General features: G+C 46.4%; 1 protein-coding gene across 1 annotated transcript in view; it reads left to right on the forward strand.

Annotated features, from left to right (window-relative positions):
* The first annotated feature begins 304 nt into the window (after positions 1–304).
* Positions 305–21,069, forward strand: part of CTXND1 (cortexin domain containing 1) — a 39,627-nt gene continuing 18,862 nt past the window's right edge. Inside the window, exon 1 of the mRNA XM_028706805.2 lies at positions 305–923. The gene's annotated coding sequence lies outside the window, so the exon portion shown is untranslated. The remainder of the gene's footprint in view (positions 924–21,069) is intronic.

Consider the following 21,069-nt stretch of genomic DNA (forward strand, 5'->3'; position numbering starts at 1 on the left):
TAATCTGGTCCTTGGATTTCAATTTCGATTTTGTCTGATGTGCTTTCTCCTCCTGACCCTTCCACTCCTGTACTCGTTCACCGCACAAGCCTGGACAAAGAAATAACTTCTAATTCCTCCTCCTCACTCAAAATACAAATACATTATAAGACTTAACCCTCCTCCTTTGCTCTCTATTGCTTGTTATGATGTGGGGAGGGAGAAGTGCTGGAAAATTGGGCTTTCTGGAGCTGCATGCAAATTATAAGGGGGTGGGGGAGAGGGATAAAGGTATAAAGCAGGCAAAGGGTCTTTTTCAAATGGTACCATGGCGATGCCATTGGGCTGATGCAAAACTAAAAAATCTCCCCATCTTTCTTATCTGGTCCTCAGTGCTGTGCATCTAGCTCCTTTTCCCTCAATGGGCTGTTTGCACAGCCTCTGGCTAGGGCAAGCAAGGGACTGCAGACAGCAAAGCCCTGGACAGTGGCGTGGATGTGATGATCAGGAACACGCAGCCCCCCAGGAGGTGAATTGTGCCGAACAGAAGAGGAGGAGGAGGAGGAGGAGGAGGAGGAGGAGGAGGAGGGAGAGCCCCTCTGGCTTGACACAAGCAGGTGTCGCTCGGAAGATCAGCTCGATCCACCGCGAGCCCAATGCAGCAAGCGATTCTGATATTGCAGCAGAGACGGTTTCCTGCAATTAGTTAGCAACTGGGAAAACCTGGCTGCTTTGTGGCAACAAAGGGAGTGGGGAGGCAGCTTCCAGACGTGGGCTGGTGTCAAGAGGAGAAGGGGAATCTCTCATTGGTCCTCTGGGGTTTCTCGGATCAGCTGGAGGAATTTCACCGCTATGCAAGGATGCTCAAAGATTCTATATCGCGTCGACGCGTCGCAGGGAAGAGCTCGCTGTTTGGTACTCCTGGACTGAACAAGTTCTAAGAGGTTGGTAACTCTTATTTCCCCCCAGTTGTTTCCTAGAGAAAAGGGTTGCTTTGTAGCCTGCTAGCTCTGCTCACCTGTACGCTGCATTTTGCAAATAGCGAAAGCCGTTGACTGTGAGACAAAACTGTGTGTAGGGATTGGCACTGAAGCTCCGAGACTGTACAAGGACTTTCCCACTGAAAAACAGGCAATCGCTGAGTTCCATTTGTCAATATCCGGGAATGGCTCCATTGATGGAGAATGAGATTCTGTATTTGACTACAGTGCCTGTGATCAGTTTCCAGTTTGTTCTACCTGAGGGTGTGTGTTGCAGGTGAATTTTGTTATAAGCTTTCATGCAAAGGATACTTCAAGCAAATGCATGTTTGTGTACTGAAGCAGATGTTCAGAAATGGCATTACCAGTGTTTTGACAGAGAGTGGGTCATGGTGGGATGTAAAGTTTGTAATGGAGCAAAGAATCTGTTTCTTTTCAATGAAGTGGGAGTTGCAGAGAAGATAAGAGTTTGGATTCTAAAAGCAGGCCTGCCACAATATCTCAGCCTCAATGATTTGGGGTGTGTGTCTGTGTGTCTCTAACTCTGAAGCTATAGAACCCATTTTGAATTATTTTATTATGAATACATGCTATTAATTCATCATTACATCACTAAAGAGACCAACATGAGGATTTCTTTTTTAAAAAAGAACATCTTACTGCTGTTTTGAAATATGTTCATCTTTTAAAACCACACATAGCCATTAAAAAAAAATGTACAGAGGAAATCACACTGTTAAAGTCTCGACACAATGAAAGTGAATGATCTGTATTTATTCCAGTTACACAAATGTATTTGTTTTTGCTGCCAAAATTCAGCAAGGAGCATTAAATGTAACAATAACTTTAGTCTTTTGAATCTATTTATGTGAAGGGAATGCTATTTAAAACTTCTCATGAGCTTTACAGCCTGAGTTTGTGTCTGTTTATTGGAATACAAATGCCTCTGTTTTCTGCAAAGCTTATTCCAAAGTAAATATTCACACGATTGCAGATGGATTCTCTCTAAAGGTAATTGTAGTGAGAAATTACACCATCAAGGGCTTATAGCTATTTCTTCTCTTATACTGTGTGTATAACCGGTTTCTTTATTTTAATTAAGTGGTTATAAGGAAGTTTTTAATAGCTTTTCTCCTGTGATGGAGAAATAAGAAAATGTTTCCCTTTCAAACAGGACTTTGTATATAGCCCGGTCTGACAAAACCCATTAAACCGCAGAAAAGGAAAAACTCAGACATTAAAGTTATTCCACTGCAACAGTGAAAGTAGCAACGAATGTGAGAAAGTAGAAAGGGTGATAATCTGAATCTCAATGGACCTTCTCCTCATCTGTTGCAAAGGAATATGTTAATTTCCCCTAGTCCAGATTTACTGAGTTGATTCCACAGAATCTGGTGACATTTGGTATAGCCCTGTGGAACCACAAGTTTAGTTGCAATGCACCTGTGGTTAGAGCTGCAGCCTTGCTTGCGGATGGTGTCCAGATTGAATCCCTGGCATCTCCAGGTAAGGTGGAGAAATTAATCTAGAAACCCCCAAGAAACCTTGCCAGCCTGTATAGAGAATATTGAACCAGGTGGACGAATGCTCTGAGTATAAGGTAGTTTCTTATGTTCCTTTCATTTGGAGAAGAGAGAGCGATTAGCTCAGTGGTAGGGCATTTGCGTTGCATGCAAGAGGTTCCAGCGTCAATCTTCAGGTAGGACCACATAGGCAGAGCTTTTGCCAGCTGGTGTAGGCAATGATGGAGCTAGAGAGATCCACTGCCTGGCATAGTATAAGGCAACTTTCTATGTCCTTAACTACCCACTCATAATCACACAGTGCATATTCAACATGTGTTGTTAATTCATTTAAGAGGTAGCAATGGATGACCATGAATTAAATGGATTCATGGTCTAAGAGGAACATGGTACCCAGATAAGACTTTAATGTTCAGAGGCAGCACGCCTATGAACTGTGGGCATTGGGATGAGAAGCAGAAGATGATGCCCAATTCCTCTATGCCCTTAGCTTCTCAGAGACACCAGGATGGCCAGGGTTTGGATGCTGCTTAGATGCAGGATGACAATATACAGCAAAATTTTATGTATGCCTAGCCAGAGGTTAATCACATTGCCTTCAATGGGGTTTACTCCCAAGTTAGGGATGCAGGAGAAATTTGATTGAAAATGCATTTCAAGCCGAACCCATCAAATCCACACTTTCCGAAACTATTTATGAACCAAAACACAGCTATCCTTCAAAATTCGCCCTTATCCGAATTTGCAACACCGTTTCCCAGCCAGCGTTTACAAAAATGCATTTATCAAGGGAAGGTGTGCATAACAAATGGATATATTAGTGAAAATAACCTACAACAGCCATTCTATTAGGGAAGGTTGCTTGCCAAAAATGGGTACATTGGTCAAAACTGCATTAAAAAGTGTGTTTGTTATGGAAAATTCACACTAAAAGGCTGATGAATTTTCATGAGGAATATATATATATATATATATATATATATATATATATATATATAATCACAAAGGGCTGCAACATGGAGAACTGAATTTTAAATTGGAGAAACGTAGTGAACCAAAATGGGCAGATCTTTCCATCCTTACTCCCATTTCTGTAGGCATGGGATTGCAGCTTATCGTATTGCACAATACGTATTAGCATGCACAAGGGTCTTCGAATGTGCTTTATACATTCAGCAGTGAATAACCATTTAACATACAATTTATCAATGTGTTTTATTGATTACGGCAGGGAGGAGAAATGTGTAGCCCTCCCACTCCCATCATTCATAGGTCATTTTTTTTGTTAATAGTTTTGTAAGGTGCTTAGAGGTTTTATTACAATCAAGTGAAATATAAAATTTGTTAAATAAATAAATAGCTTGCTGGGGGCTGGGGGGAGTCCCACAAAAGTTGGAGGCCCCCCTCCCTGAGTTGCAAGTAGATCTGATTCAACATTTCTCAGAGGTCTTTTTATGGAGATAGAATTTTCTCCATCTCTCTCCTCCCCGCTCCAGAAAAAAGGTGGTCACTGGGCAGAATATTCTCCACCATGTTTTGTGATGGTGACCATTTCATGCAAACAATACCCCCAAATTGATGAAAGATCTGGGGAGTTTGTGGAGGAAGCAAAATAGCTGCCAGGCTGCCAACGCCGTTGCTGATTCTCTCCTTCATTGAAGTGGCAGCGAAAACAAATGTTAGGGATATTTTTAGAAAAAACAGCGATAACTGTCACTGCTAATGGTGAGCCTCCATCTTTGAGAAAGCTCTGGAGAGGCTCTCCTTCCCCTGGAGAAGTTCAGTGAAATGGCACCCCCAATTTCTCCACCCACAAATAGGTTGGAGAATTTTGATAGAAAGGGACATAGCTCAGTGTTGGGGCATCTGCCTTGCCTGCAAGGAGTCCCAGGTTGAGTTCTCAGCATCTCCAGGTAAAGTTGGGGGAGAACCCTGTCTGAAACCCTGGAGCAGACTTCCTCAAACTTGGCCCTCCAGATGTTTTTGGCCTACAGCTCCCATGATCCCTAGCTAGCAGGACCAGTGGTCAGGGATGATGGGAACTGTAGTCTCAAAACATCTGGAGGGTCGAGTTTGAGGAAGCCTGCCCTGGAGAGCTGTTGACAGTCAATACAGAACTAGATAATGATTTGTCCACAGCTCCAATAACAAGGGAAGAGTTCATTGTACATCTTTAGGCACCAGGCAAAAATGTTCCTTTTCAACCAGGCCTTCCCTTGATCTGATCAACAACCAGGGGTGGATTTAGGTTTGATGAGGCCCTAAGCTACTGAAGGTAATGGGGCCCTTTATATGTCCAGCTGTCCTTTGCCAACAACACATTGTTGCTATTTTTTGTGTTTAATATATGCACTACAGTGGTACCTCGGGTTAAGTACTTAATTCGTTCCGGAGGTCCGTACTTAACTTGAAACTGTTCTTAACCTGAAGCACCACTTTAGGTAATGGGGCCTCCCGCTGCTGCTGCACCGCCAGAGCACGATTTCTGTTCTCATCCTGAAGCAAAGTTCTTAACCCAAGGTACTATTTCTGGGTTAGCAGAGTCTGTAACCTGAAGCATATGTAACCTGAAGCGTATGTAACCCAAGGTACCACTGTATAGTAATTTATGGACCTAATAGGTATCTAAAGCTATTTGAACATAACAAAATATGTAATTTATCAAAGTAATTGTTGAACTGAAATACAATTAAGAAGAAGTATATTAATAGTGAAATACAAATAAGAAGTATATTAATAGTGGGGGGGGGAATTAACCTCTAACTTAAAATGATTTTTTATTCATAACAAATTAACAAATTTAATAATGCAAACACATTGGCATTGGGCAATAACAAAAGTTCCTTTAGAAATACAATTTACAAAGTCTCATAATCTAGTCTCTAGAAACTTTCTATAACATGAAATAATAACAGCAAACCAGTGATATTTTAGGGAGCAGGCTAGCAGGTGGGGCCCATTACTTACATCATAGGAGCCTACACAACACAAAACACCGTTTCTGTATGTTTTATTTTTTTATTATCTTATATTTTGGAAATGTACATCCAGTTGTTTTTCCCTTTAAATTTTTTGAGGGCCCCCAAGAGCGTGGGGCCCCAAGCTATATCTTGTTTAAAAAGGTAAAGGTACCCCTGCCCGTACGGGTCAGTCATGTCCGACTCTAGGGTTGTGCGCCCATCTCACTTAAGAGGCCGGGGGCCAGCGCTGTCCGGAGACACTTCCGGGTCATGTGGCCAGCGTGACGAAGCTGCTCTGGCGAGCCTGCACCAGCGCAGCACACGGAAACGCCGTTTACCTTCCCGCTATAAAGCGGTACCTATTTATCTACTTGCACTTAGGGGTGCTTTCGAACTGCTAGGTGGACAGGAACTGGGACCGAAGACGGGAGCTCACCCTGTCGCGAGGATTCGAACCGCCGACCATATGATCGGCAAGCCCTAGGCACTGTGGTTTTACCCACAGCGCCACCCGCGTCCCTTTGCCACCCTTATATCTTGTTTAGCTTATATGTAAATCCAGCACTGTCAACATCCTATACCCTTTAAAAGGTGGCTCTTGGGGGGGGGGCTGTTATTGAATTATTGTTTTTATTTTGTTGTTATATATTGTGATCTTCTTTGTGAACTGCCTTGAAACCTCCGGGTATACGGTGGTATATAAATTCAATAAATGAATGAATTAATGAATGGTGAGCTCTGGCACCTCTCTTTTGAGAAAAACAGCACTGGGTGTAAGTGATGATCTGGTGGATTCAGTACTTTAATGGAAAAGAACAAGATTGTATAAGAGATTATTCCATGTATCACTTATCTCTGAAAAGCATTTCTCTAGAAGCATTTCTCTAGAAGCATTTCTCTAGAAGTCAAATCTGTTGTGACCTGAGGAAACAGAAGGAGAGTTAGGAAAGACAGGTAAAACTGTTTATACGGCTGAAAGTCTCCAGATGGGGGAAATGAAATGTGAATCATTAAAGTGATTGGGAGTGCGGCGGTGGGGGCCAAAGCAAAAATTGGGAATCTGCATGCAATTTGAACTGAGGGAACTTGCAACCATTTGTTTTTTCGCCCAGAAGTGACTCTTTGTTGCCATTATGCTACAACTTACTCTCTTTCCCTGGACCTGACCTATTCGACGAGCGCTAGCGCTTAAATCTCTGTTGCCTTCTCAAAACTAGAGAAGCAACATAACACCTGTCTCTCTGTGTGTGTATTCAGTACTATTTTTCTAGAAAAAGAGGTGTCAGAACTCACCATGAACACCCCTCTCATTCTCTTAGAATGGCAATAGTGACTACCTGAGAGTTGCCAGAACTGCATTTTGCTGAGTTCCGGCTGAAAAAAAGCCTTGTATATAAGTGCCGTACTTTTCCGTCTATAAGACGCCCCCGTGTTTCAGACGCCCATTATTTTGGGGGGTTCTAATTCAAAAAAATGGGAGGAGATGGCACAGAGTTGTTGAAGGAATGGACCAGAGTTGTTGGGCTTTTTTGGGGGGGAGAGAATTCCAAACTGAATATCACTCACTCAACTGGTAAACGCTCACAATCGCAAGCGACACAAGCCAAATTGACAAAGCAGCAGCCAACCCAAAGCAGCCCTTGCAGCAGACACCATTCACCCACCCAATCGCTAGATCCTGCTCGCGGATACAACCAATCGCCCATCCCCCCTCTGCACTACCCATGTATAAGATGACACCCCCCCCCCATTTTTTACTTTCTTTTGGAGTAAAAAAACCCCTCATCTAATATATGGGGAAAGGGACGTGGGTGGCACTGTGAGTTAAACCACAGAGCCTAGGACTTGCCGATCAGAAGGTCGGTGGTTCAAATCCCTACAATGGGATGAGCTCCCGTTGCTCGGTCCCTGCTCCTGCCAACCTAGCAGTTCGAAAGCACATCAAAGTGCAAGTAGATAAATAGGTACCGCTCCGGCAGGAAGGTAAACGGCGTTTCCGTGCACTGCTCTGGTTTGCTAGAAGCGGCTTAGTCATGCTGGCCACATGACCCGGAAGCTGTCTGCGGACAAACGCCAGCTCCCATGGCCAATAAAATGAGATGAGCACCGCAACCCCAGAGTCGGCCACGACTGGATCTAATGGTCAGGGGTCCATTTACCTTTAATATATGGGAAAGTATGGTATTTTCTTTAGAAGTAAATAGATAAAACAAATGGCTCACCAAAAAAGAAAAGAAAAGCCTTATACAGTGGTACCTCGGGTTACATACGCTTCAGGTTACATACCCTTCAGGTTACATATGCTTCAGGTTACGGACTCCGCTAACCCAGAAACAGTACCTCGGGTTAAGAACTTTGCTTCAGGATGAGAACAGAAATCGTGCTCCGGTTGTGCGGCAGCAGCAGGAGGCTCCATTAGCTAAGGTGGTGCTTCAGGTTAAGAACAGTTTCAGGTTAAGAACAGACCTCTGGAATGAATTAAGTACTTAACCCATTTATACCAGTTTATACCAGGGCTTGCATCACTGTTAGGCAGAGTGAGGTGATTGCCTCAGTTGGCAGAGGCTGAGGGGGGGCGGAGGCAGAAAAGGCAGAAAAATATGGGAGGAGAGAGCGGTGTGCAGTCCTGCGCTCCGAATGCCTGCCTGTGGCCATTAGATGTGGCAGAGGATGGTGTCCCATCACTGATGACTAAGACTCAACTGCCATTGAAGCATATGGAATGGTATAGAAATGGGTTGGAATAATGTTAACGACAATGTAACTGATCTAATTTACGTTAATTGATTACATAAATCATGTAAGCTGTGCAAGTTCACCCCAGCAGACAGAACAAGATCACAAGCAGCAGCCAAACCATCTTTCAAGGAAACTTGCCTGCTCTCGAAACTTCCTTAATATTGCATCCTGTTCAAGGCACCAGCCAGCCATGCCTTTTTTCGGGATACTCCATTCCAGGGTAGTTTCTTCCACCTCCCCACAACAGACACCCAGCATCCTGTGGTCACTGAGAATTCTCAGCCCTCGTTGCACTATTTCTTTTTTTTCTTTCTTCAGGAGAAAAGTAGCCCCCTTTAGGTTTCCCCACTATTTTTTTCCAACTTACAGAAATCTAGCGTCTCCACCTTCAAGGATACAACACTCCCTATTGTCTTCGCAGCCCTGTTTTGGCTACATAGCCATCCTAACTCAACACCGGAGATCTCAATTTGCATACCGTATACGCATCTCCCCACTTACGCACAACTGACATGTGCAATATTTAGAGAAGTGCAAGCTTCAAAGTATGGCTGTTTTTTGCTTATTTTGTCCTTTTGGGAAAGTGTGAATTATGAACGTTCTACTTAAAATGCAAACTGAATTAAACTTCCTTAGGCCCAGGAAACCTCAAGAACCACCATTCTCCATATAAAAGTTCCTGATCATCAGGAATCCTGCTCTGAGTCCCATCATCATGAGTGGCAGGGTGGATGGGGTCTTTTCTGTGGTGGCCCCAAGATTGTAGAACACTTTCGAGGGGAGATCCACCAGGTGTCATCTTTGCTTGCTTTTTAATGGACAGCTAAGACATAGCGGGTGGCACTGTGGGTAAAACCTCAGTGCCTAGGACTTGCCGATCGTATGGTCGGCGGTTCGAATCCCTGCGGCAGGGTGAGCTCCCGTCTTTCAGTCCCAGCTCCTGCCCACCTAGCAGTTCGAAAGCACCCCTAAGTGCAAGTAGATGAATAGGTACCGCTTTATACCGGGAAGGTAAATGGCATTTCCGTGTGCTGCGCTGGTGCTGGCTCGCCAGAGCAGCTTCGTCATGCTGGCCATGTGACCCGGAAGTGTCTCCGGACAGCGCTGGCTCCCGGCCTCTTAAGTGAGATGGGCGCACAACCCTAGAGTCGGACACGACTGGCCCGTACGGGCAGGGGTACCTTTACCTTTAAGACATATCTATCATTTTCTAGCAGTTTCTGGGCCTGTGATCGCTTACTCCTTTTATTTGGTTACAAACAACTTGTTGGTAATGCTGCTTGTTTTTGTTACGGCATCTTAAATGTTTCTACTGTATGTCTGGCGGTTGGAATGAGATTCTTAGCTGCTTTGTCTTTTCTGGGCAGAAAAAAAATAGCTATAAATCTACTGAAAGAAAATTAAAATAAATAATGCAGGCAGAGGGAAAGAAAATTGGTGAGATTGTAGACCAATGATTTATTGCTATAGATAAGCAAAAAGCATTTAATGAATTACTGAGTTGGGGGGGGGGGTTCCCCACCAAACAGAGGATTTTCCAGTTCAAAGCTCTGCCTTCTAGCCAGGGCATCATCATTATTTATTATGCTCACATCCCATCCTCCTTCCAAAGGCTCAGAATGGTGAACAATGAGGTTTTCCTTCCATTTTATCTTCACATCAACCCTTTGAGGTAGATTAGACTGAGAAATAATGTATGGCCCAAGGTGAACCTCTCCTTCTCTGCTTCTTTCACTCCAGATAACAAAATTAAAGCTCCCACTTTTAAGCTAGCCACTATTGACCGTAGTGTCAGAATCCAAGGAACTATGGTTTGTTTAAACCAGGGATGAGAAATCTATGGCCCTCCAGCTATTGCTGGACTACAGTTCCCATCATTCCTGGCTGTTGGCCATGCTGGCTGGGGCTGGTGGGAGTTGGAGTCCAACAACATCAGGAGGGCACTGTGTTGGCTGCTCCAAGTTTCAGATCTTGGGTTTAACCATGGTTTAAAGGTAAAGGTAAAGGTACCCCTGCCCGTACGGGCCAGTCTTGACAGACTCTAGGGTTGTGCGCCCATCTCACTCAAGAGGCCGAGGGCCAGCGCTGTCCGGAGACACTTCCGGGTCACGTGGCCAGCGTGACAAAGCTGCATCTGGCGAGCCAGTGCAGCACACGGAAACACCGTTTACCTTCCCGCCAGTAAGCGGTCCCTATTTATCTACTTGCACCCGGGGGTGCTTTCGAACTGCTAGGTTGGCAGGCGCTGGGACCGAGCAGCGGGAACGCACCCCACCACGGGGATTCGAACCGCCGACCTTTCGATCGGCAAGCCCTAGGCGCTGAGGCATTTACCCACAGCGCCACCCGCGTCCCTTAACCATGGTTTACAAACCACCAAGTTCAGATACATGGTATCCTGTAGGCCAGAGCTTTCCATGTTGGTGGCTTTTTGTGTTGGTGACACGCTTTTTAGACATGCATCGTTTTGTGACACAGTAATTCAGTTTTACTAGCAAACCGGAGGTTACACTAACCCCTTTCCAGCCCCGGGAAGAGAGTGGGGAGTGTTCATGAGACACACTTGCACACTGCAGCTGAGATGCTAACGCATGGGTAGGGTATCTACCAAGCCTGGGGGCCGGATCTGGCCCGATTGCCTTCTAAAACCGGTCCGAGGATGGTCCGGGAACTAGCGTGTTTTTACATGAGTAGAATGTATCCTTTTATTTAAAACGCATCTCTGGATTATTTATGGGGCCTGCCTGGTGTTTTTACATGAGTAGAATGTGTGCTTTTATTTAAAATGCATCTCTGGGTTATTTGCAGGGCATAGGAATTCGTTCATTCCCCCCCCCTCCAAAATATATTCCGGCCCCCCACAAGGTCTAAGGCAGTGTTCCCCAACCTTGGGCCTCCAGCTGTTTTTGGACTACAACTCCCATAATCCCTAGCTAGCAAGACCAGTGGTCAGGGATGATGGGAACTGTAGTCCAAAAACAGCTGGAGGCCCAAGGTTGGGGAACACTGGTCTAAGGGACAGTGGACCGGCCCCCTGCTGAAAAAGTTTGCTGACCCCTGCACTAACGTGTCATGACACACGGTTTGGAAAGCTCTGCTGTAGGTAGTTTAAAAGTGGACGCTTCCAATCTTTTCCTCCAGTGTGTGAAAGAGGAAGAAAGCAAGAGAAGAAATATGCAAGCCCAAGACTCGGGCAGGCTCATTCATTTGCTGGGGCAAAACTACTGGTTTCCTGTTACGTCTGAACAGAGACTAGCTACCTAAAAGTTGCAGTTGTACACACATACATATAACAACTTGCGGTCTTTGGAGAAGGGAGTGTGACGTAATAATCATTTTTCATTCCAATTCTGTTACTGAACGTTAGGGAACTTCTGGGTGATTTTACAACCATCTGGAGTCTTTGGCTCCCAAGAGATGTTTTAGCAATTCTTCTTTAGCTAATTAAACCTGCATGCATCCATTATCATTGGTTTTCCTCCTCAACTGCAAAGTTTGCTGTTCCATTCTTTCCAATGATGCAACTCACTTCAACCCCCAGCAACTGCCTTTAATGCTACAGTTCCCCCCCCCCTTTAAAAGCAAAAAAAATATCTCTAGACAGGGTGTGTTTCAAACAGCAGTGCAGTAATGTTCAAGGAGCATTAAAGGGCTCCCGCTGAACACTTTCCAAATGTTGCTGACTGAGCAGTTTCCCCTAAAGGGAAGCAAAAAATAATTTACTCTCCATTTTCTAAGCGAAAATTGTAGCGTCGCTCAGAATAACAGTTCATGTGCAAAAAAAGGGTGGGGGGAATTAGGGAGCATCTAGAGGAGTGATTGCTAATGATTCCTGAGCTGAATGCCTCACACGACCATGAACTGACCTTCAGGCAACTGAGGAAAAACCGCCTGTATTTCCTATGGGTGCTTCCGGTGTGAATCCCACCCGAAAACAACAGCAGTCGCATGCTGGCAAACTCACGCTGTCCAATTACAGTTGACTGGGAGGTTTTTGCACAACAAACCTGCTTCACACACACAAAAATGCATTTTAAGGAAAGCGACTGGGAAATGCACCGGAAGGTGTGAGGTAACACTTGCTATGATGCGACGTTGCATGATTTCCCTACAAATGCAACAGGATGAATGCTTAGCAGACAGGCTGCCTGGAAGCCCCTGAACTCTGGTTCTTTCAAGCCACAATGGTCTCTTCGTGCAAAGTGAATTCACTGGCACCTTTTACCTGTTGGCGTGCGGCAAGAGCAGAGGCAGGCAACAGAGGCATGCGTGCCGGTGGTCGAAGCCCAGACAGTGGCGTAGTAAGGTCAGGTGGGACCCGGTGCGAAAAATTTCTTGCCCCCCCCCACGCATTGAAATTATTAGAAGAAGGAAAAATGTATCTTGCTCGAGTCCAAACTGCAGAGACAGAATTTGGCGGAAAGAAAAACCCCATCCCCTTGGTTATCCATACGCTCTCCACTATGTCAAGTTCAGCCATGTTTCGTTGCATTTGCTGACTGAACTAAAAAGTTTCAATACGTATTATGTTGACTTGTTGAGGTTACCGTATTTTTCGCTCCGTAAGACGCACCTGACCATAAGACGCACCTAGTTTTTAGAGGAGGAAAACAAGGAAAAAAAATATTCTGAACGAAACAGTGAATGTATGATCTTTGTGGTTCATGCTGTAGCCACAGACATGTGATTTGACAGTGAGTTTGGGGTAGCCCAATGCAAAAAACCTGAGAATCCATGTGGATCCGTGCTTTGTAACCACGTTTTTGCGCCATCGTGGCCCCATGAAACAGTGGATGCGTGGGTTTTTTTGGTGCAGGCTGTAGCCATGGATATATTATGTGATCTGATGGTGAATTTGGGGTGACCCAATGCTAAAATCCTGAGGATCCATGGGCTTTTACCTCCCCCCTCCCAGGCAGCCTCCTTTATCGCTAGCATCCCTTATCTCCCTCCCGATCGTTTACCGATCAGCTACTTCCTTTCAACACCCTCTTCCCTCTTGTTTGCCTTAGTGTCTTTTCCTTAGCTGGAGCAGTTTTTTGCTCCTCCTTTTCTTCTAATTTCTCTCGTTGCTTTAGTCTTCCTGTCTCCTCTCCTTGCAAGTTCGCTGTCTTTACCGCCCCCTCCCAGGCAGCCTCCTTTATTGCTAGCGTCCTTTATCCTGCTCCCGATCACTTGGCAATCAGTGGCTTTGTTTCAACACCCACTTCCCTCTCCCCCCCCCAAAAAAAAAGCATGATCTGCTTTTTGCCTCTGGGCAATTCGACTCCAGGGTCCATGCATTCGCTCCATAAGATGCACAGACATTTCCCCTTACTTTTTAGGAAGAAAAAACTGTGTCTTATGCAGCAAATAAATACGGTAATTAATTGTCAGATAAAGTTATTAAACTTGTTTTAACTAATATTATTTTTTCCCAAAAAAGTGTCATGAGCCCATTTTTTTTTAATTTTAAAAACACTTTTTTGCCATTTTGTCACACACACCCCTCAGTGATGACACCCGGGGCAGCCCACACCCACCTTACCCCCCTTCCTACGCCACCAAGCCCAGAGTGAGGCTGAAATGGGAGGAGCCTGTTTTAGTAACACCTCTAAAATCTCAACTCTGGGCTTTCCGCTAGGTTTTCTATTTAGCATGGGATACAAACAGGCCAAAGCTCTCATAAAACAATGTGTTGCACAGACTGAGTGCCTATTGGATCTAGCCAGAACCCCAACTTTTATTGCCAATGAATGCCCTTCATCTATAGGTCTCAGGATGGTTCAAAACATAAAAATGCAAGATAAAAATACATAATAAGAAAAGAAAAAGCCCTGACAAACCAATAACCTCCTCCCACCCCCTTTTGCAAACAAAAATTGTACACTAGGAGAAAATTGCACTAAAATGCTAACAATTTACATGAGAACTTAAAAAAAAAAACTGCAACGTGATGCAGAAATGTGGGGAACTGAACCAAGAGATGGAAATTTGCCCGTCGTTATAATGTTCAAAATTTAGGAGTTCTGCTCTTAATAGGCAAGAGGGATAAATATCGCAAGTACCTCTCTTGTTAGTGCAGTGAGTTGAATGAAACTTTGCTATGGGCAGATAGAGGCGCAGCTGCAGGAAGGGAAAGCCTCTGAGCTGACCCTTTAGCTTCTGTAAATTACAAACCATTCAGAAGGGGAACTTTGCAGAATGGAAAAATCAATGGTGCCAAGCTTCGCACTCGGAACGGTGCCTCGGGGTACTCTGAGTGAAATACGGCTCTATTAACATTCTTGCCATAGGAAGAGGAGTTTGGTTTCTCCATGAACCAGCTCACATAGAAATACCATTTTTTGTAATAATGGCATCTCCCGGTTGTCACCGTCAGCAAAGGTTGAGTGGCTACCACTGCTGACAATTAATGACTGAGCCAGAAATGCCATTGCCTTTCTTGAACAAGGAGACGAAACAAAATTCCCGTCTCCTTTAATGAGGAAGGACCTATACAATCAAAGTCTCCGTTGTTGCGAGGTCAGCGTTTCACAGCCCACTGGCTTTGCAGTTGCCTGGCAGTTTGCAGCCCCAATCGAACCCCATTCATGTTTCAACAGGCAAGGGCAATCGATAGCCAGCAACTCCACTGCAGCATGATAGCAACTCAAAAGTTTTTGAACTCTGCTTCCACTTTCCAAGCACCAGCCATCTGCCTGATGTGTGTCTTTCCCAGAACTGCGATATTAGGTTTCCAGGGAGAGGAAATGTTCCCTACAAGGCACCACATTGCAAGAGCAATTGGGGGGGGGGCAACATCATGCACATGATATCCGGAGGAGCCAGGCTTCAGGGAATCGACTTCCTCCCCCGTGGCAGTAGAGATGCAGAACAAAGGGAAAGGAGTCTTCTTACCAGTTAGAATATTTAATAATCACAGCGAGAGACAACAGAAGGCATCTCTCTAGAATGGCGGTGCTCCCAATTAAGGCTTACCCCTCCTTCATTCCTATTAATCTACGTCACTGCTGCGTCTTGTAATCTGAGCTTGTAGCTTCTGCGCTTTCTGTTCTGACACTTTCTGAGCTCTCCGTGACTTTGGGGGAGGGGGGTGGATACTATCCAGAGACTGTGAACCTGTTAACTCTCTCTCTTCTAGGGTTTCTTCTCCTAGCTGTTTCCCCTCCAGTATTTCTCAACTATGCCCCTCTGCAAACCACTGTTCCAAATCTATACTGTTCTCCTGCTCCTGGGAAGATTCAGGATCAGGAGGAGGGGGTGGCTCCAACCATTCTTCCTCAGTGCAGCCCGCCTCAGCACGGTCCCTGACACAGGGGCGGAGCCAAACGTGGCAGCCACACGGCTTCAATGGCTGGTGGCTCCTCCTCCTCCTACTGGTGCTTCCTCTAACACTCTTCCACACACTCAGGCCCCATCTACCCAATACCCTAAAACATTAGCATACTACTTTAAACAGTCATGGTTTTCACGAGAAAGAATCCTTGGAACTCTAGTTTGTTTAGGTGTCGAAAGCTGTTATTCCCCTCACAGAGAACAACAGTTCCCATACTTCCTTGGGAAGAGAGCCTGATTGTTAAACCCTTTGGGAATTATAGATCAGTGTGGTGGTGGGCTTTGGGCTTTCAAATTGCAGTGGTGCCCTGGGCAATGCCAAAAATTCGGTGCCCCCCAACTTCTGCCTTCTGTTCTAAGTCACTGCTGTGACACCCCTTGTGTGGACAAACCAGCTGTGCTCCCCTAAGTCCACTTCTGCACTGTGAGGGGAATAAGGGTCTCCTATGAGGAAACTATGGTTCTCCATATAGATTAGGGTCAGAGTATGGGAGTTGTGGTCCAACAAGGGATGCAAGGAGGCAGTAAATTCCATCCCATCCTGGGTTTGTCGCAATCAGCACCATTTCTGTTCCACTGCAGTTTAGCTTCTGCCAGAACTAATCCTGTTTGCCACTCTATCTGCTCCATTTGACACTTATGTAATTAATTTCAGTGAAAGGGAAATAGCAAATAACAAAGCAGAAAATAATGTCACTGTTTACCTAATGTTTGCAGAATAAAGATTGATAGCTAATACTGCTTATATTTCTTGCTTGCTTTCCATTCCTGATTTTGGATGAACGTGCAATTGTGGGAATTCCCCTTTCCATTTCTGAAAGTCCAACACCTTTCAGAAGGCCACAGGCTCTGTGCCCTAGTAACTGGTACACACAGCGAGAAAATCTATGCCAGAACTATTGAAAGTTACAGTTGGAGGCTATTTGCATCAAATCTTATTTTCAGTTGCTTTCTTCCTGTGATCAATGACTTAATCTTCTCACGTTAATTGATAACATCGAAGAGAATTCATCTGCGTCCTCATGATTTGTTTCCCCTTCCCAGGCCACTTACAACTCTCCTCCTGTAATTGATTCGGCACGTCACAAATGTGACATTAAGGAGGCAGCCCATAAAACACAACCCCTTTTGACGGCGCAGAGAGACCCTGTACAAACTGTGAAAGCGAGGGGCTTCCAGCTGGACTACAATAGTTATTTCTTACTGCAGAACCAGGAGCTGACTTAGGAAGGAATTATTCCATCAAGTAGCTGCAAAATGCTTCTCATAGGAATGTGGAAATCTGCTCAGTAGCAATGGTATGTTGAGCATCAGTTGGAAATGGAAAGGTGGTGGAATGGAGTATTCTAGAAGAGGGCAAGAACCCTGGCTAGAACCCAGAACAGGCATGGATGTACTGTAGCATTTTATTTCAGGTTCCACTTTGCTTGTATTATCGTAAAGCAGGTCTGGAATAAACTCTGCTTAAAAGCCACTCTAGAGCAAAACCATAGGAGAGTCGGATTTAGGGGTAAGCAATTGCCTGGGGCACTGGGCTTGAGGACAAAGCCTCGCTTTTACAAAAATCCTAGTAATCAGGATGGGATGGGTGGTCTCTTCTGAATTAATTCCTGCCTCGTTCTGGAGTTAAACATTAAACTTTTTCCAAAGCATCATCTCCCACACAAGTCAACCCTGCTAACTTTCATCATGTGAATTATAGTTTTTATTGAGATTTGGCGCACCCCAGGCAAATGGAGTTTTATCCTACTCTGAAACGAAGCCAGATTTAATGTTTAGATCTGCAGCCTTCCTTGTGCATTTCCGTTCAACTAACTGGTTCCAAACACTGAACCAGACTGGTAATTAAAGCCATTATGAAATGTTTCCATCCGCAAAGTCATTTAAAACAGTTAATGCGTCGGGAGTTATTTGATGAGTAGAACTTTTGATACAGCAAATAGTGTGTGCTCTTGCGACAGCATCACATCTGAATTCATAATAAGCCGCCAAGTGCTCCAAAAACTATGAGCTGGAGCTGCAGCAAGGCTCAATCTAGGGTAAGCGTGGGGAGTCTCACCATCCTACCTGATCCTTGCGAGCTGAGATTGTGCCCAAGACATGCCCCCCTCCCCAAGTGACAGCGGCCTTGCTCTGCAGCCCCTCTCAAGCACTTTTGCCTGGCTGGAATGCATTACTGAACTGAAGTGAAGGCACAAGACTGGGGGTTGATCATCAGGTGAGCTGCGCACAGGTGAGCTGCATGCAAGCTGCCGGCCAGCCCTGTGGAGCCTCCTTTTATTGAGACAAATATGCAAACCAGGCAGATACATTTTGGGCTGTAACCTTTACACATCTTCGGTCCCGAGATCGTGGGGTGGTACAAAGTTATTTTGGCACCTGTTTCCACAGCGTCATTTTCCCCTTGCACAGTGTATGACGAAGGAGACAAAAGGTCTCAGGGACAAAGGTTACAGACAGGACACCGCAGACTACTGAGACCGCAAAAGGTTAGACAGAGGGAACGATGTTCAGACAGCTGTGGCTTGTCTGTGGGGGGGGGGTGCCCCGCACCCCAGGGTCACGCGTGCAGGCAGAGTGTTGCTGCCTGCTGGTGGGGAGTGTGCTCCCTCCGGACCCCACTCTGCGATCATCCCTACACTGAACAGTGATATTAGGAATTAGGGAGAAATTCACTTCCGCTCATGTTTAAAGGTGGCCCTCCCTAAACTCGCACCTCTGAAACAAAACACAGCCATGCTTCGAAACTGGAACTTCTCTGAATTTTGCGACGCAGGACTGTCCAAAAAGACACATGCTAGGGATCAAGCGTGCATATATACGCACACATTAGTGAAAACAGCATACAAAATGTCAGGGGGATGGAAAACTGATTTAAAATTTACAGACTGTTCCCTGTTGAAGGAGAATTATATGAAGCTGGTGTACAGATGGTATATGACACCAGTGCAGTTAGGGAAAATGTACAAAACTAGTTCAAATATATGTTGGAAGTGTAAGGAAACGGAGGGGACATTTTATCATATGTGGTGGGACTGTAATGTAATTACAGTGGTGCCTCGCAAGACGAAATTAATTCGTTCCGCAAGTCTCTTCGTCTTGCGGTTTTTTCGTCTTGCGATGCACGGTTTCCCATAGGAATGCATTGAAAATCAATTAATGCATTCCTAGGGAAACCGCCTTCAGACCAGGTCCGGGGACAGTCTGTCCCCGGACCTCTTCTGAAGGCTGGGGGGGGGGGACAAGGGCTTTTCTTCCCACCCCCAGCATTTTAAAAAACCCTGGGACAGCGGAGGACTTCTCCGCTGTCCGGGCAATCTTAAAATGCTGGCGGGCGGCATTTTAAAATCGCCCCGGGAGAGCGGAGGACTTCTCCGCTGTCCGGGGCGATTTAAAAGCCCCTGGGAAGGCAGGCAGGGGGGACAAAGACTTTCGCCCCCTGCCCGCCTTCAGAAGGTGTTCCCGCCCCCCGCCCCGCTTCGGAACAGCGTTCCGAAGTGGGGCGGCTGGGGCAGGTCTTCCCGCCCCCCCACCCCGCTTCGGAACAGCGTTCCGAAGTGGGGCGGCTGGGGCAGGTGTCCCCGCCCCCCCTCCCCGCTTCGGAACAGTGTTCCGAAGTGGGGCGGCTGGGGCAGGTCTTCCTGCCCCCCCTCCCCGCTTCGGAACAGCGTTCCGAAGTGGGGCGGCTGGGGCAGGTGTCCCCGCCCCCCCTCCCCGCTTCGGAACAGCGTTCCGAAGTGGGGCGGCTGGGTCAGGTGTCCCCGCCCCCCCTCCCCGCTTCGGAACAGCGTTCCGAAGTGGGGCGGCTGGGGCAGGTCTTCCCGCCCCCCTCCCCGCTTCGGAACAGCGTTCCGAAGTGGGGCGGCTGGGGCAGGTCTTCCCGCCCCCCCTCCCCGCTTCGGAACAGCGTTCCGAAGTGGGGCGGCTGGGGCAGGTCTTCCCGCCCCCCCTCCCCGCTTCGGAACAGCGTTCCGAAGTGGGGCGGCTGGGGCAGGTCTTCCCGCCCCCCCTCCCCGCTTCGGAACAGCGTTCCGAAGTGGGGCGGCTGGGGCAGGTGTCCCCGCCCCCCCTCCCCACTTCGGAACAGCGTTTTAAAATGCTGGGGGTCGGGAGCGAAGCGCTGCCGACCCCCAGCATTTTTAAATCTCCCCGGGACACGAACGCTTCGCTCCCGACCCCCAGCATTTTAAAACCTCCCCTGGACACAGGGAGATTTTAAAATGCTGGGGGTCGGCAGCGCTTCCCTCCCGACCCCCAGCATTTTAAAATCTCCCCGGGACAGGGGGAGATTTTAAAATGCTGGGGGTCAGCAGCGAACGCTTCGCTCCCGACCCCCAGCATTTTAAAACCTCCCCTGGACACGGAGAGATTTTAAAATGCTGGGGGTCGGCAGCGCTTCCCTCCCGACCCCCAGCATTTTAAAATCTCCCCGGGACAGGGGGAGATTTTAAAATGCTGGGGGTCGGCAGCGAACGCTCCCGACCCCCAGCATTTTAAAATCTCCCCGGGACACGGGGAGATTTTAAAATGCTGGGGGTCAGCAGCGAACGCTTCCCTCCCGACCCCCAGCATTTTAAAATCTCCCCGGGACAGCAGAGACTGCTCTGCTGTCCCGGGGAGATTTTAAAACGCTGGGGGTCGGCAGCGAACGCTTCGCTCCCGCCCGCCAGCATTTTAAGATCGCCGGGGCAGGCGGGGGGAAGGCAGGCGGGGGGGAGCAAAGACTTTTGCCCCCCGCCGGCCTTCAGAAGAGGTCCTCTTCTGAAGGCCGGCTGTGGGCGAAAGTCTTTGCTCCCGACCGCCAGCATTTCCCTATGGGCTTTCGTCTTGCGATGCAAGCCCATAGGGAAATTCGTCTTGCGAAGCGCCTCCAAAACAGAAAACCCTTTCGTCTTGCGGGTTTTCCGTCTTGCGAGGCATTCGTCTTGCGGGGTACCACTGTAAAACAATTTGGGAAATGATATATAACGAATTGAAGAAAATGTTCCATCTAATATTTCTTTAAAAACCTGAAGCGTTTTTGTTAGGGATTGAAGGGAAAGACCTGCCCAAAAAGCTGAAAAACATCTTCATGTATGCGACAACGGCTGCGAGAGTCCTAATAGCACAAGGATGGAAGACTGAAGAAATTCCAACTAAAGAATCATGGCAAGAAAAACTGATGGACTATGCAGAACTGGCAAAATTGACACATAAGCTACAGGACAAGGATAACTGAGATTTTAAAGATTAATGGGAACCCTTTACAAAGTATTTGAAGAGGCAACAAAGTGAACTGGACTCCTTGGCAGGTTTTGAATAAACATTCACAAACTTTTTATTGACAATAATCAGTTAAACAATTTAAGGATCTATACAACTTTGCAACATGAGGAGAATAGCATTCACAGAGAAACCAAAGACTGGAACTGAGGGAAGTCGGGGGGGGGGGGTTGTTGTGTGGGAGGGTGGGGGGAGGGAGGAAAAATGGGGAAAAATTAAGGATGATATGTTTTTGGATAATATGTTTTGTTTAAACTTTCAATAAAAAATATTTTTAAAAAACAAATGTCAGGGGGAATTGTGCGAGCG

The sequence above is a fragment of the Podarcis muralis genome, chromosome 14 (genome assembly GCF_964188315.1).
Source record: "Podarcis muralis chromosome 14, rPodMur119.hap1.1, whole genome shotgun sequence".
Lineage (NCBI taxonomy): Eukaryota > Metazoa > Chordata > Lepidosauria > Squamata > Lacertidae > Podarcis > Podarcis muralis.